This window comes from Camponotus floridanus, unplaced genomic scaffold (assembly GCF_003227725.1).
Source record: "Camponotus floridanus strain SB8 unplaced genomic scaffold, Cflo_v7.5 scaffold89, whole genome shotgun sequence".
NCBI classification, from domain to species: Eukaryota; Metazoa; Arthropoda; class Insecta; order Hymenoptera; family Formicidae; genus Camponotus; species Camponotus floridanus.
The window spans coordinates 424,788-437,654 of NW_020229859.1; the positions used below are offsets into that span (position 1 = coordinate 424,788).

A 12,867-nucleotide genomic window follows, 5' to 3' on the forward strand; every position below is an offset into this window, starting at 1 on the left:
TTATAATTTACAGGAAATTTGCATACTAACGGAATTTTTTTATAAAATATATAGCATTGTGAGAAAATTTTAAATTTAAAATGCGAAACGTAAAATTTTCCGATCGATTTAGCTTGAAAACTTAAACAACATTGTGTCGCAAATAAGAAGATAAGATCTTTGACAGTTCTTTAAATTCAACTGATACAGCTTGACCTACTTTCTATCAACTACGCGGGAGACACGAGAACAACATGATTCTACAAAATAGCTTTCTATGCTCGATTATATCTCGTGAAACAAAACAAATATTAAGATATTGAGTAGTAAATCAATTTATTCAGCTATTAATCTGTTGTCACAAGATTTTGTCACGTCTATTTGTTTGCATTCCTCATATACATGCTTTTGTAAGTGATTCCGAGAGATTGAGCATACGATAATTTTAGAAGAGGGACTGAAGATTCGAAAATTTCGATTCTATCACATCTGGCCAAGCGAATTTATCAAAATATCGATTACGAAATAAACTTGTTTGATAGTTCGCTGTCAGAAGAGGTTTTCTCACGTTATACATACATGTATACATCACACATGTGGTTCAATGTCGACGTACCATCTTTCATTCATAATTGCCTTAGCGAAAGGAAGGATTGAAAAACAACACAGACCTTTGCACACACATTCGAATGGCTCTTTTCGCAAGCACCGTTGTTTTACAATTAGTAAATCAAAACGTAATTGGATCACATAAAATGAAAAAAAAAAAATTAAAAAAAAAAATAAGTAAAATTTCTTTTTTTCCAATTTATGGAAATAATCGCGCGACAAATGTCAAAAACTGATCACAGGATGCGTAGCAACGAGCTAATGATAAAGGGGATCGTAATACTTACGGATGTTACACTTTAGATCCCACCAATTATTCTTTTAACGATAATTAGGGAAATTAAAATTAGCTTAATTATACTGTTTAATCCCTGATTATTAGTAGCCTAATTAATTAATGACTACCATTTAATTTTTATTCAAAGAATTGTATTTATTTTTGTAGATTTCTCTCTGTGTAATTATTGTTTAATATATCTCTTTCTTTTTTTTTTTTTTTTTTAATTTTCTTTTTTAACTTTTTAAGAAATTATAAAAGAGACTATAAAAATAAAAATTTGTTTTCAATTTTTCCCAAAAAGGTTCAAATATGCCAAACTTTTGTAATATCAATTTTATATTTAATTTATATTATATATTAAATATAATATTATTAATATATAATATTATTAATAATATATATTATATATTAAACTGTATTTCCTAATCTTTTAATAATTTTAACTCTCTTTAGAAATTTCTTACTTCTCTTATTTCAATTTTAAGTGAAATTATTGTATTTGAGAACATATATCTACAATATCTAGAGTAAATAGTTTAAATAGCTTTAGATTCATGTTTCTTTATTATTTTTCATAAATTATTATAATGATTTATAGTAAAGAAGGATAGATTCTAACAAAATGAGTGCAAAGATAGTAGAAATATATATTTTAGATGGAGAAAATCTTTAAAATTACTACATATATATATTTTTTTTACTAAACTTTAAAAGTTACATACATACTACACTAAATTCGGAAGTTTTATTTACTTTGCAATAAAAATGAAAAGAATTTAAAAAGTTTGAAAAAGAAAAATATGACTGAAAAGATGAAAAAAGACAATCATATTGAAGAACTATGTAATGCTAGTCGAGTGAATCGTCTTATAATACACCTCTATTTTTTCTCGTTTTTGTTTACATAGTGATCTATTGGGGCTATCTAGCGGCATGGCAAGTAATGTGGGACAAGGCAGTGGCAGTGCTCCAGTGTTGATTTTATTATCGACGCGCCATCGACATCGGCCAGTCCCACTTTTAAGAGAAAAGGCACCGTATCTACAGCCCCCACGTAAGTATCCACGAACATTTCCGTCCGCCCTTTTACGGTTGTAAACTCTTTCGTAAACCTAATGAACCACATCGCCCCTTTGAAGCTGCGCCTCTTCATTACCCCTTAACTTGTTAAAGGAAAGAGAGCTAGAGAGTTAATACAGAATGCTTTCGAAACCACCTGGGTATCGCATAAAACAGAAATCTTGATAAATGTTAAAAGAAAAAGAGACGTGATTTTTCAGTGTCAAAATAAATAATCTTTAGATATTTCCGATAAATTAATATATATCGTCGCATTTTATTTAATTAAAACTTGATCACATTTAATTAAGTTGATTAATATTAAAAGTTAATCAAATCTTTATCGAGTTTATTGGACACGTCACAGAACACTTTATTCAACACTTTGTGGTGGTCGATACGCACTTCTAGACGGATCAAGTGTGCTACGACTGTACAAGACTTCATTCGCAACTTCTTTCACCGCGCTTCATGCATGACGTGTCTTTAATGAGAATATCCGGGTAGAATAGTCGGAGAGGGAACGGAGAGGGGCTAATATTCGATTACCGGTTGCGAATGCCGGAGGATCACGTTTTGTATGCAAACATGCCATCCGTGCTATTCTCGCATGCTGTTTTAAAAGCAAACAATTTACTTTGCGAACGCCTGCGAGTAAAAAAAATATCACATTTTATGTATCATAACTTTGGTAAAAAAAAAAGAAAAAGAAAAAGGAACAAAAGGATCCTCTTTTGATTTTACGCAAAATATACGTGTTGATGGTTTTATATTTTTTATCTTAAAGCCATGCTATTACTATTAATTTCTGGCTTATGGAATTCGTCGATTTTGCAAAAATTTCAATATTCGACATTTTGTAGATACTTCGAATCTCTCGAGATCGATTTAAGCTTAATATGAAGAATTGATCGAGACTATTAATTGGTTATCGAAGAAACTTATAGAAAAGCCGAACGAAAATTTCTATAAAACTCTTTGCGATTATGGCAGACTGATTGGCCGCGGGCAATTTGCAGTATCTCGATTCTAGCGAGTCTTAAAGCAAGATGCTCTTAAAGAGTCAGAAAATATCTGCAGAATGAAGTCTTGTTACATGTTTCAGAAATTACTTCGCAATTTTTACTTTTTTGCAATGGCTTCAAATCGATCAATATAACGTCGATTTTGAAAGATCAATCGAATAAATAAATTATCGCTATAATTCGACAGTCTCTCGAATAGCTAATGAGTATTATAAATTTGTTAAATTGATATACGACCGGTATAATATCATCGTGATATAAGCTGATGTCGGTTGTACGCGAGGCACAGAGATCGAAGATACAGGTAGACAAAAAAAAAACTGAAAAATCGATGGCGTATAATTCGATCTCCCCTCGAACATTACCGTGTAATGATCACCTTGAAACGCAGAGTATACTTCATAAAGTAGAAAGTGCGGATTATGTCAGCGACACTGACGTTTACCTCGTATGTCTCCGCATTAGACGAAGATGTTTACGTCAAATTACTGTAATCTTCCCATTATTTCCCAATTTTTTAGCGATTTCGACCTTCCATAAAGCGTCACGCCGTAAAACATGCGCACGAGTGACAGTCAACTTATTCGCCAAAGAAAACAAATTAACGAGTTTAACGGTAGACACGAGACGGGGAAAACTTCCATCAGCAAGGCCACGTTATCTATTATTTGCACAAAAAAACTCTGGTTATTTACCGTGGAATCCCTCCGATTGAAAAATAACCCGCGGGATATGTATCTTCTCCCTCTCCCCTCCTCTCGTAAAAATCTCCCGTTACAAAAAAAAAATTTCTTTTTTTATATAGGATAGGTAATATTATGATATATAAATATGAAATTTTTGGCAAAGTCTAAATATAGATATTAAATTTCAAATATAGATAGGCGAAGCTTAAAATTTGATATCTATATGTAATAATATTTAATATTTACTTTGATTGTTGTTTCGGATATAAGTTTTTATGAACGCAAATAATAAAAGTACTACAGTTTTTTTTTTCGTAGAGATCATATTTAATTATTATTCGAAATTCCTTTGCGCATTCTTGGATATAATTTATCATTCGCGTTTCTCTTAGGAAACCTAGGGAACGCATTAAAAAAGTAATTTCGACGTTTATGCGTATACGAAAATACTTTGATGACAAAGCTGGGATTATATCGTGACTAACTGATGGCTGTGCTCGAATTTCTACGTAAGCAAATTATGAAGAAATTCGCTGATTGCGGTTCGGTCGTGTAATTATTTGCCGGTTTCGTGCTCCAACTTGCCTGCGATTTCACCGACGTCTTGCAAATGTGTTACTCGCGATAAATAAATATCGATTATAAACTCCTGTAAATCAACTGATAAAGTTAACATATGATAATTGTTTAATCATATACACACATATATAACGATGACACTTGTTACTAAAGTTGCAACTGTATTTTTCTAAATTTACAAGTTTATTTTATTATTTTTTTAATCAATATTTTTTTCTAATTTATGCTCGAAACGCGTCAGAAATTTTTTCCCGGCGCGAACATTCTAACGTATCATAAAAAAAAAAGCTCGTAAATGTACGTTGCCAAGCTCTTGTTTGATGGATCCAGTTCGATTGTAAAACGTCGAAATATAAACTAGAGCGAAAATTGAAATGGAAAGCCTCTAAATAAACGAATGACGGAACTTGGGCGTCGTATAATGATTTGCATCGCCTAAAATACTAGCTCGTGAGCTCGCTAAAACTAAAATCATATCGCTATTTGTGCGCGTAAAGAGCTCGTCGTTTCGTAGAAATAAGCGTGACGAGGAATAAACGAAGTCGGCAACGCCAGAAACAAAGCAAAGGACGCGTGCGACGTTGCTGAAGGTTACGCAATCGAGATAAGAATGAGGCACATTCTGCGTGTATATATTTCGCTAGCCATTTTCGAAAGAACATCATCGACTCGTAGCCGCGACGCAGGTCGTATAAGCGAGCAATAATAATACAATAAGAAGTTTCGTTTTACAGCGGGAACTTGTCATATAAATTTCAACAACTAGAAAGATTGCGGAAGGTCAAGGAGTGCCGTAATAAATCGAGGAAATTGCGAATTTGTCAATTTTTCCGCGATAATTGGAAGCTCCAAAGATAAAGTTTTGTTTAACTGGCAATAATTACACGTAAGAAGAGAATATTACATAATAAGCGATATTTAGAAAGAAATATAAAAATATAAATATAAATATTATTTAATCATAAAAATTTAATCATAAATATAATTTCATCATAAAAATATAAATATAATATAATAATATGAGATGTGGAAAAAGTAATTTGCGTATTTTTTTTAAATTTATTAATGTCTATTTTTTTTATTTATACCTTTCTTGTTTCTCACAAAGTGATTGATGAATTGATGAATTAGGCCACTTTTGGCTTGCAATAATTTAATGAAGATTTATTGGAAGAGAATTTATTAGCGCTTTGGAAAGTGTCAGTTTGTATGTAACGATCCTGTTAGAATATGGTAAAACGTTAGCAACCCCAACGGGTTGTTATGGCAACCTTCATTTTAGAGACATGATTATGTGTCACGCGACTTGATATGACATTAACGTTTATCCTATTCAGAATACATTATTGCACAATATCTCTAATTATTTTCCTACATCGTATATTTCATCGTATCTACACAAAAATATGAATCTACCGTTCCACGATTACAGTTTTCTGCATAGGTCACGTTTTAACGTGTAAACTTTGCAAAAAGAGAGATATAGTTAGTAGTTAATTTAAAGAGACACATACTTATGTAAACTACCTTGTATCGTTATGTCGGCAACAACGAGAAAGTGATCATTTGCGACTCGTTATAGCTTACCTGCGCATAGATAAATGGAAACGAGGTGATAAGTTGTGGCAATAATTACTCACCTTTCAATATTTTTTAAAGCATTGTATATAAAGTGTTGTTATGAAAAATGTATTGACAAAGGATATTAATTATTCTTTTTAATCATCCTATAATTTTTTTTATTTTTGTTTCATTTATTTCGACAGTCGCTTTTCTGTTAATTATGGGAAGAATAGTATGTTAAGGAAAGATAGATTCGTCTGAATAATTCAGAGAAATAAATTATTCAGAAAAAGATGCTTAAAAATAATGATTACATTAAAAATGCATATCGACGTTTCTCGCAAAATATATACACATTAATTTGGTAGTATCGACGTTATCGAGCTGACATTTAACTTCCCTAGTCTTATCATTATTCGACATTGCGGACCACAATGCAATACGAATAATAAGATCTTTGGGAATTCGTCGTATTTTAGTTAAGGTGCGCTCATAAATGTGCTCGTTTTCGAAGATGCATTTTTTTAATGTCTTAACATTTTTGAAATTTATTCTATTCTTGTATTCACAATAAAAGACCTTATCTTAAGTCCATTTATCGCTTGAGAACTTCAAATTGTCACTATTGATTAATATATAATTATTTTTTTCTCACCAAAACTTATTTTAATAATATTTATAATTAGGAAAATAACTTTTATAATAAAAATATATCGATGTCACAGTTTTTGCTTAAAAATCGCCAAGATTTTTTCAATTTTTAGTCAGGTGTAAGAAAATATCCACCTCGTCTAAATCGGACGTAATCGCATGAAACATTCGCGAATATTGTAGATCAGTTTAATGTATGATATACGCGCTTGAATGCGCATAAAACGCGCATGAATGAGCATAAACAAACATGATTCATAAACGTCGTTATTTTAAAAAGATCCGCTAGCGCTGGAATTACCTCGACAAATGATGAATGCACGGAAAATTCCCGACGAATCCCGAAATTAATTGGACGAGGCGTTTATATTAATGCCAATAAAACATATCCTGTCAAAAGGTGAAAAAATACGATAAAACAAGAGTGATAAAAATTTGTTTGCGAGAATAATTTTATTAATAATACTGTAAAAAATTCGCGAAGGAAAATCTTCGAGTTTTCAATTCGAAAAATGATATACTTGACTATTTAAACTGCAATATTTAAGAAATACGATAAGATATTTCTTTTATTAATTTTTTCCAGAGATGACACTTAAATGTTACAAAGATTCCCCTCTCGCGTTTAATTTAGCGCGTCCGGTTTTACGTCATGATGCAATTCAACTGAAAGTTGGAAATGTAATAAAAAGAGCATCAGAAACAAGCATCGCATTTCGAACACTTAGCACAGTTATAAATTCACGCATTCCGTAAGATATTCTCTTGTACCCGTTTTGGCCGCATGGCTTAGTTTCCTTTGGTCATATATCTGGTGTGAATGCGCCCTTACTCTGCATTTCGCTCCGTTATTGCGAATAATTTACGATCCTGCTACGCCTTGGCCTGTATCTACAATATACCGCGCTCAATTCTACCGCAATAGCGGCCTGTTTCTTTTGTTGTTTCTGCGGTCGCAACTAGATTCTGATGTCTCTCCGGTTTTAACCAAAAGGCACCAGCAGTCATGCCAGGTATGTCGAGTAAAGTTGCCATCTCGCGCCCACGACTTTTTTTTTCTTTTTCGGAAATTTGTTAATCGGCCGTTTTATATATAAATATATATATATATATATATATATATATATATATATATATATATATATATATAGGGTGTCCCAGTTATCTTCCGTCATCTTTCAAAAACAGATTCCTGGGATCATCTGAAGACGATTTTTCCTCAACGAAAATGTCGAGGCACTAATAATTTTCGAATTATAAGTGATTGGAAATAAGGAATTTTTCGTAAACTAAGCTTTGTAGAAATAAAATATTAACAAAATCACTTCAAATCAATTCTTTGATTAATTTTAAATTGAATTTATTAGTTGAGTTTTAATTTATGACTTAATTGCAAAGATATATGATGACAAAAATCGGGAACATGCAAAAAATGATGGCCTTTATTGACATTTTCGCTGAGGAAAAATAGTCTTTAAATGATCCCAGGAATCTGTCTTTGAAAGATGACGGAAGATAACTGGGACACCCTGTGTGTATGTATATATATATATATATATATATATATATATATATATATACACATATATACATACATATTCAGAAATTGCGTCCTTTTTACATTTCTTTTTTTGTTCGAAAAAATAAAGGCAAGAGGAAATGAAAAGTATTTGTCGATAAATTTGAAAATGTTCGGCTTCGGAATAATTTGAATTTTTGAAGATATCTCGTAAATTTTTGGGCTCATTATACCGACGCGTTTCAGCTTCAGTTGTCATAGGGTTGTCATGACAACAGATTCATCGATACAAAGGTACCGCGCCAGAAACCGCAGAGCTCTACTGCATCCAATATATCGAGGATTTGATTAAGTCGAAACCGGGGAATAAATCCATCAATTGCATCGGCCGAAAATACCGTTTATCTTTCATTATTTTATTTATTTAGTTTTGCGAGGCAGTTTTGAAAAAAAAATCGGTTTTCGATTTACAATTGCATTCATGATTTATTATCCGGGAGTTCTATGCTATTCAGTATTTTTCAAAAGTTTACTTCAAAAAGTATTTTTCAAAAGTTTACTTTCACTCTCCATGACAAGACTCGCTTTACAATTAATTTTTAGATAAATTAGAATTTAACACTTAAATACTCGCGTTAATTCTGATCTTTTCAATTTAAAAAAAATATTTTTCACATAATTACAAGTATATCATTGTTTATTGTTGATAATAACTATATTTATACATTAATTTTAAATATTATATGTAGATTATAGACAATAAATGGATCGATTATTTGCTGATTATTAATTAATGTATCTAACAATTTCAAATAGTAAACTTTAGCGTGTGAAATTAATAGCCTTTAAATATTTAAATTCTATGCGAAAGAGTTACTTAACTGTAATAATTATATACGACAGAATAATTTTCATTTTTGGAAAAATTACATTATACAACAACGTTGGGTTATTCGCTGCATATTATGTTACCTCTGGAAGATTAATTTCGAATTATTCCCTGGTAAACTGACCATAATATTCTCCGACTGAAATTTTACGCAATTTATATTTAAAGTAAATTATATTTTTTTATATAACACGAAAAAAAAAGAAGTTAAAAGCCTCTATTATGCGAAACTCTATTACAAGTATCGCCATAATTTCACGAGTTTCCTGTTTACATGGGCAATTTACGCTTGAAAACACTTGAGTCTGTGTGCGCACCATCACTGCCAATTAATCAATATAATGCGGATCTTTTCACTTCGAAAACATTCTGTAAGGAGCTCTATCTCTCTAGCGACGTGGGGAGGAAAAGAGAGTCTAATTCTAATCGTTCTAATTCTCACGACACAAATCAGCTTGTTTGCGAGAAGTTATTATCGTCGCGTTTATGTTTTCAACACATTCGATTATCATTTTCAAGTCTCGACATAATTTAATCGTTTACTTTAAAAGCGATACCACATTAATTTACAGCTTTGTCTTCATTATTTCAAGAGAATAGTATCATGTAATAGAATATAGATATTGTTTTTCATCGTCTTTGATTTGTTATATTTTCGCGCTTACATTTCAAAAATAGAACAAGTAACGAAAAAAATAACCGATTTACAATTCAATTCAGAAAGATAGTTATTTAGTTCAAAAATAGAGCAAGATTGGCGGCGAATACAAAGATAATAACTTTTTTTTATAATTAACTACACATATATTCTCTTGCGTAAACGATAGATAATCAAAGATTTGATATTGAAAAGTCAGAATTCATTTTCCATCAATTTAAATTGCGATATCAGAAGTTCGATATATCAATCAAACGATTTTCCCTAGAGAAGTATATATCGTCTTCCTTCATTCTTCGATTTATGGCATTCAGTGTTTTCGACTCTCGAAATAATGTGTTGATTGAGAAGAATGCTCGCACGCTCGCAAATCTTGTCATAAATTTGCCTCTAAATATAAAGCGACGAGACGACGTCATCTTTCATTAATCTGATATTGTCACATGGATGATTCGCATTTTAACTATTACTTTAAATGGGTATGAAAAATAAATCAATTGTTTTCGTGCGAGATGAAAAACAAACAAAAAATGTTATTTATCGCGATACAATATCAGTTTTCTAAAATGGATATCGTTGTCATTTTGTGCAATATCAGTTTTATCGTAAAATTTTAATCGTGATTCGCTCTTGATCATTAGACATTCATTTGAGAGGAAAATTTCATGAAATTTGAACATTAATTTTGAAAATGTTATTCTCACTTATTTTACGACCACTTTTTAAATTTTTTATTCTGAACTTAAATGTATGTGGAACATAAAATTAAGAAGTTGAAATTATCAACGATTAAATTTAAATTTAATTTGACATTTTTTCTTATTTATTAAAATATATTTATAATATTAATATTAATTAAATCATTTTAATTTTTGTTCTGTGATATGTATATGTTCTTAAAAAAATAGAGTAACCAGACTTCTGAAATACAAGAAAGAATTTACTGAAAAAAAATACATTCCAACTTTTCGCGGCCTGAAAATTCTCTTCCTCGCGTTCGTATAAAGAAAAAGTTAAACATCCAAAGTTAAATATGAAGAGCGTACGCATGAAAAAGCTAAAATAAATATTTTACATCCGTTTAAAAAAAATATGCTCGCTCTTTATGGAGCAATGAGACATTTCCTTGTGGGCAAGAGTGGTCGATAAAAATAAATTTGAATTGAATTAGTTTCCTGCACCTTGAAAGATATGGAATATCATAAATATGAATGTGCGGATTCATTCACAAGCACATATCTGTCCTAAAAAAAGATACGTGGACTTTATTTACGAGGCTATTTTGCAAAATTTTTTTTTACTTGTTGCGTTATCTATTTTTAAGATGGGCAAGAAAACGGCGCTTTTTTTTTTTTTCTCAACGCTCGATTCGCGTCGATTAATTCTCCATGAAACGGAGTCGTTTCAGTAATTTGAACTTGATCCAAGTTTATAATCACATTCTACAATAACATACAGTATGTCTGTCTTATTGTTCGCAACTCGAGACTTTGGGCGCGCGCGCGCTATAATAAACTAGCGTTATCGCACCAAACGCGACACCGACATTGTCGGCGAGACACCTACTTACGCGCTCGAATTACCTCATCGTAATAACGATAATCGCCAGCGCAGTGCTTCATTAGTCGAATAATCGATTTGCATTTCTCGCTCAATGATTATTCAAATATTACCGTTACCGATATTAACGCCAAATGTCAATTGATTATCTCGCAAATGGGATCGCGCGCATTAGGAAAAATCATATTTGCGGTCGCGTTCGAACGACATAACGTTATGACTTCCGATTCCTCGAATTCTACGATGAATGAAATAATGTGTTTGCACGTGCGTTTTAAATTGAAATTATTATTGCACACCTAAACGATAAAAGAGGGAATGAATTTGAAGCGATTGGTTTTGTTCTAGATGTTTATATTAATGTACGATTAGAAAGACGTAAGTTTTATTAGATTGAGATAAATTCAATTAAAGCTTGTAAAATTATTCGGAAAATAATGTAATACCACGACAAGCAAAGTATACAAATATACAAAAGAATCTAAAATAATATAGATATTACTTCAGCAAAAAGCCAATTAAATTTATTATAAATTTAATTTATTTTAAAGATATATGAGTACCTTCTAATTTATTTATGTTTGCAAATTTCTCTCTGCGAAAAGGATTATTTTAGATTATTTTTCCCTGACTGAAAATTTTACAAATTTTATATATTTATACAAAATTTTACGTGCTTCAATTTTCACTATTAATTGATGTCACGCGATATGCAGTTACTTGTAACAAAAAAAATGTCAGGAAAGAAGCATTTAAGCAAAAGATAAGTGGATGGTGCAATTTTTCAGAATAGAGGGCAAGAAAAAAATGGAGTATGAAACAAAGACAGTGAGGTCCGCGGGGATCGCTTTATTAGTTAGGAGTCAACTTTTTATGTACTCCACGAGAGAGAAAAATGTATGAGACTTTTTATATCACAGGACAATGTTTCGTACAGAATAATCGCGCGAAGGGGAAATCATTTTCCGCTTGAACACGAGCGGATCAGTCGGCACAAAACACCCGGTATATTTTACCCCTCGCCGGCGAACATAAAAACGGTTAAGTATGACGCGGTCAATTTTCGAACAACCGCGTGAGTTACGACGCATTGCCAAAATGCGTGTACATGGTATAACGTGGATGACGCAACGTTCTCCACTCTGCTTGCGTGCAAAAAAAAGGAGAGAGAAAATGACGATCGAAAGCAATTTCGGTCCCCTTTAATCGGGCCGAAGCTTCTTCTTACGTCACATCTATCTAATTATGGTCGGCTTCAACACACTTGCCGCTCGTCGTATTTTATATTGTTAGCCCTCGGCTGCGAGATCGAGGTCTTTCTATCTCTCTCTGAGTCAGCTATTGACGTGCTCTCGAGGGCGCCTTTGCCTTGCCCCGTCGATATCGGCCGGTCGACAATAACAATGGAAAGCCGCCCGAATGCCGAATCGATGTCACGGATCGAAAGTGCGCGCCTTTGTAAATCCGCGCTATCGCCGAGGGCCGGAAACGCGCGAAATCGCGCGCGATACATATGTGTATCGAGTGTCATCGGTGTCGTCACGCGTCCGGAACCATCATTGTCTCGTGTGTGGTAAATAGAAGCGTGTTTTTCCGTCTCTTTCCCTCGTACGCCAACCGCATTTATCGGTCATTGATAGAAGCATCTACTTGGAAACGTAAGCACTTTGATTGGTGAGTAGAGATGTGCTTTAAAATACCTTGCTGTGCTATCGATACTCGTGTGACCCCGAGTACTCTTGGCGTGCGTTTACCTTTGATATATTAGCTTAAATATCGCTGATGAATATTAGTCGCTGACCTAAAATTT

The 12,867-nt window shown here is 32.4% G+C and overlaps 1 protein-coding gene across 3 annotated transcripts in view; it reads left to right on the forward strand.

Moving 5' to 3' along the window:
• The window catches only part of LOC105255888 (insulin-like peptide receptor), a 63,468-nt gene that overhangs the window by 13,634 nt on the left and 36,967 nt on the right, over positions 1 to 12,867 (forward strand). For all 3 annotated transcript variants that reach the window (XM_025414750.1, XM_011265423.3, XM_011265422.3), the window contains one exon: positions 1,777 to 1,922. The gene's annotated coding sequence lies outside the window, so the exon portion shown is untranslated. The remainder of the gene's footprint in view (positions 1 to 1,776; positions 1,923 to 12,867) is intronic.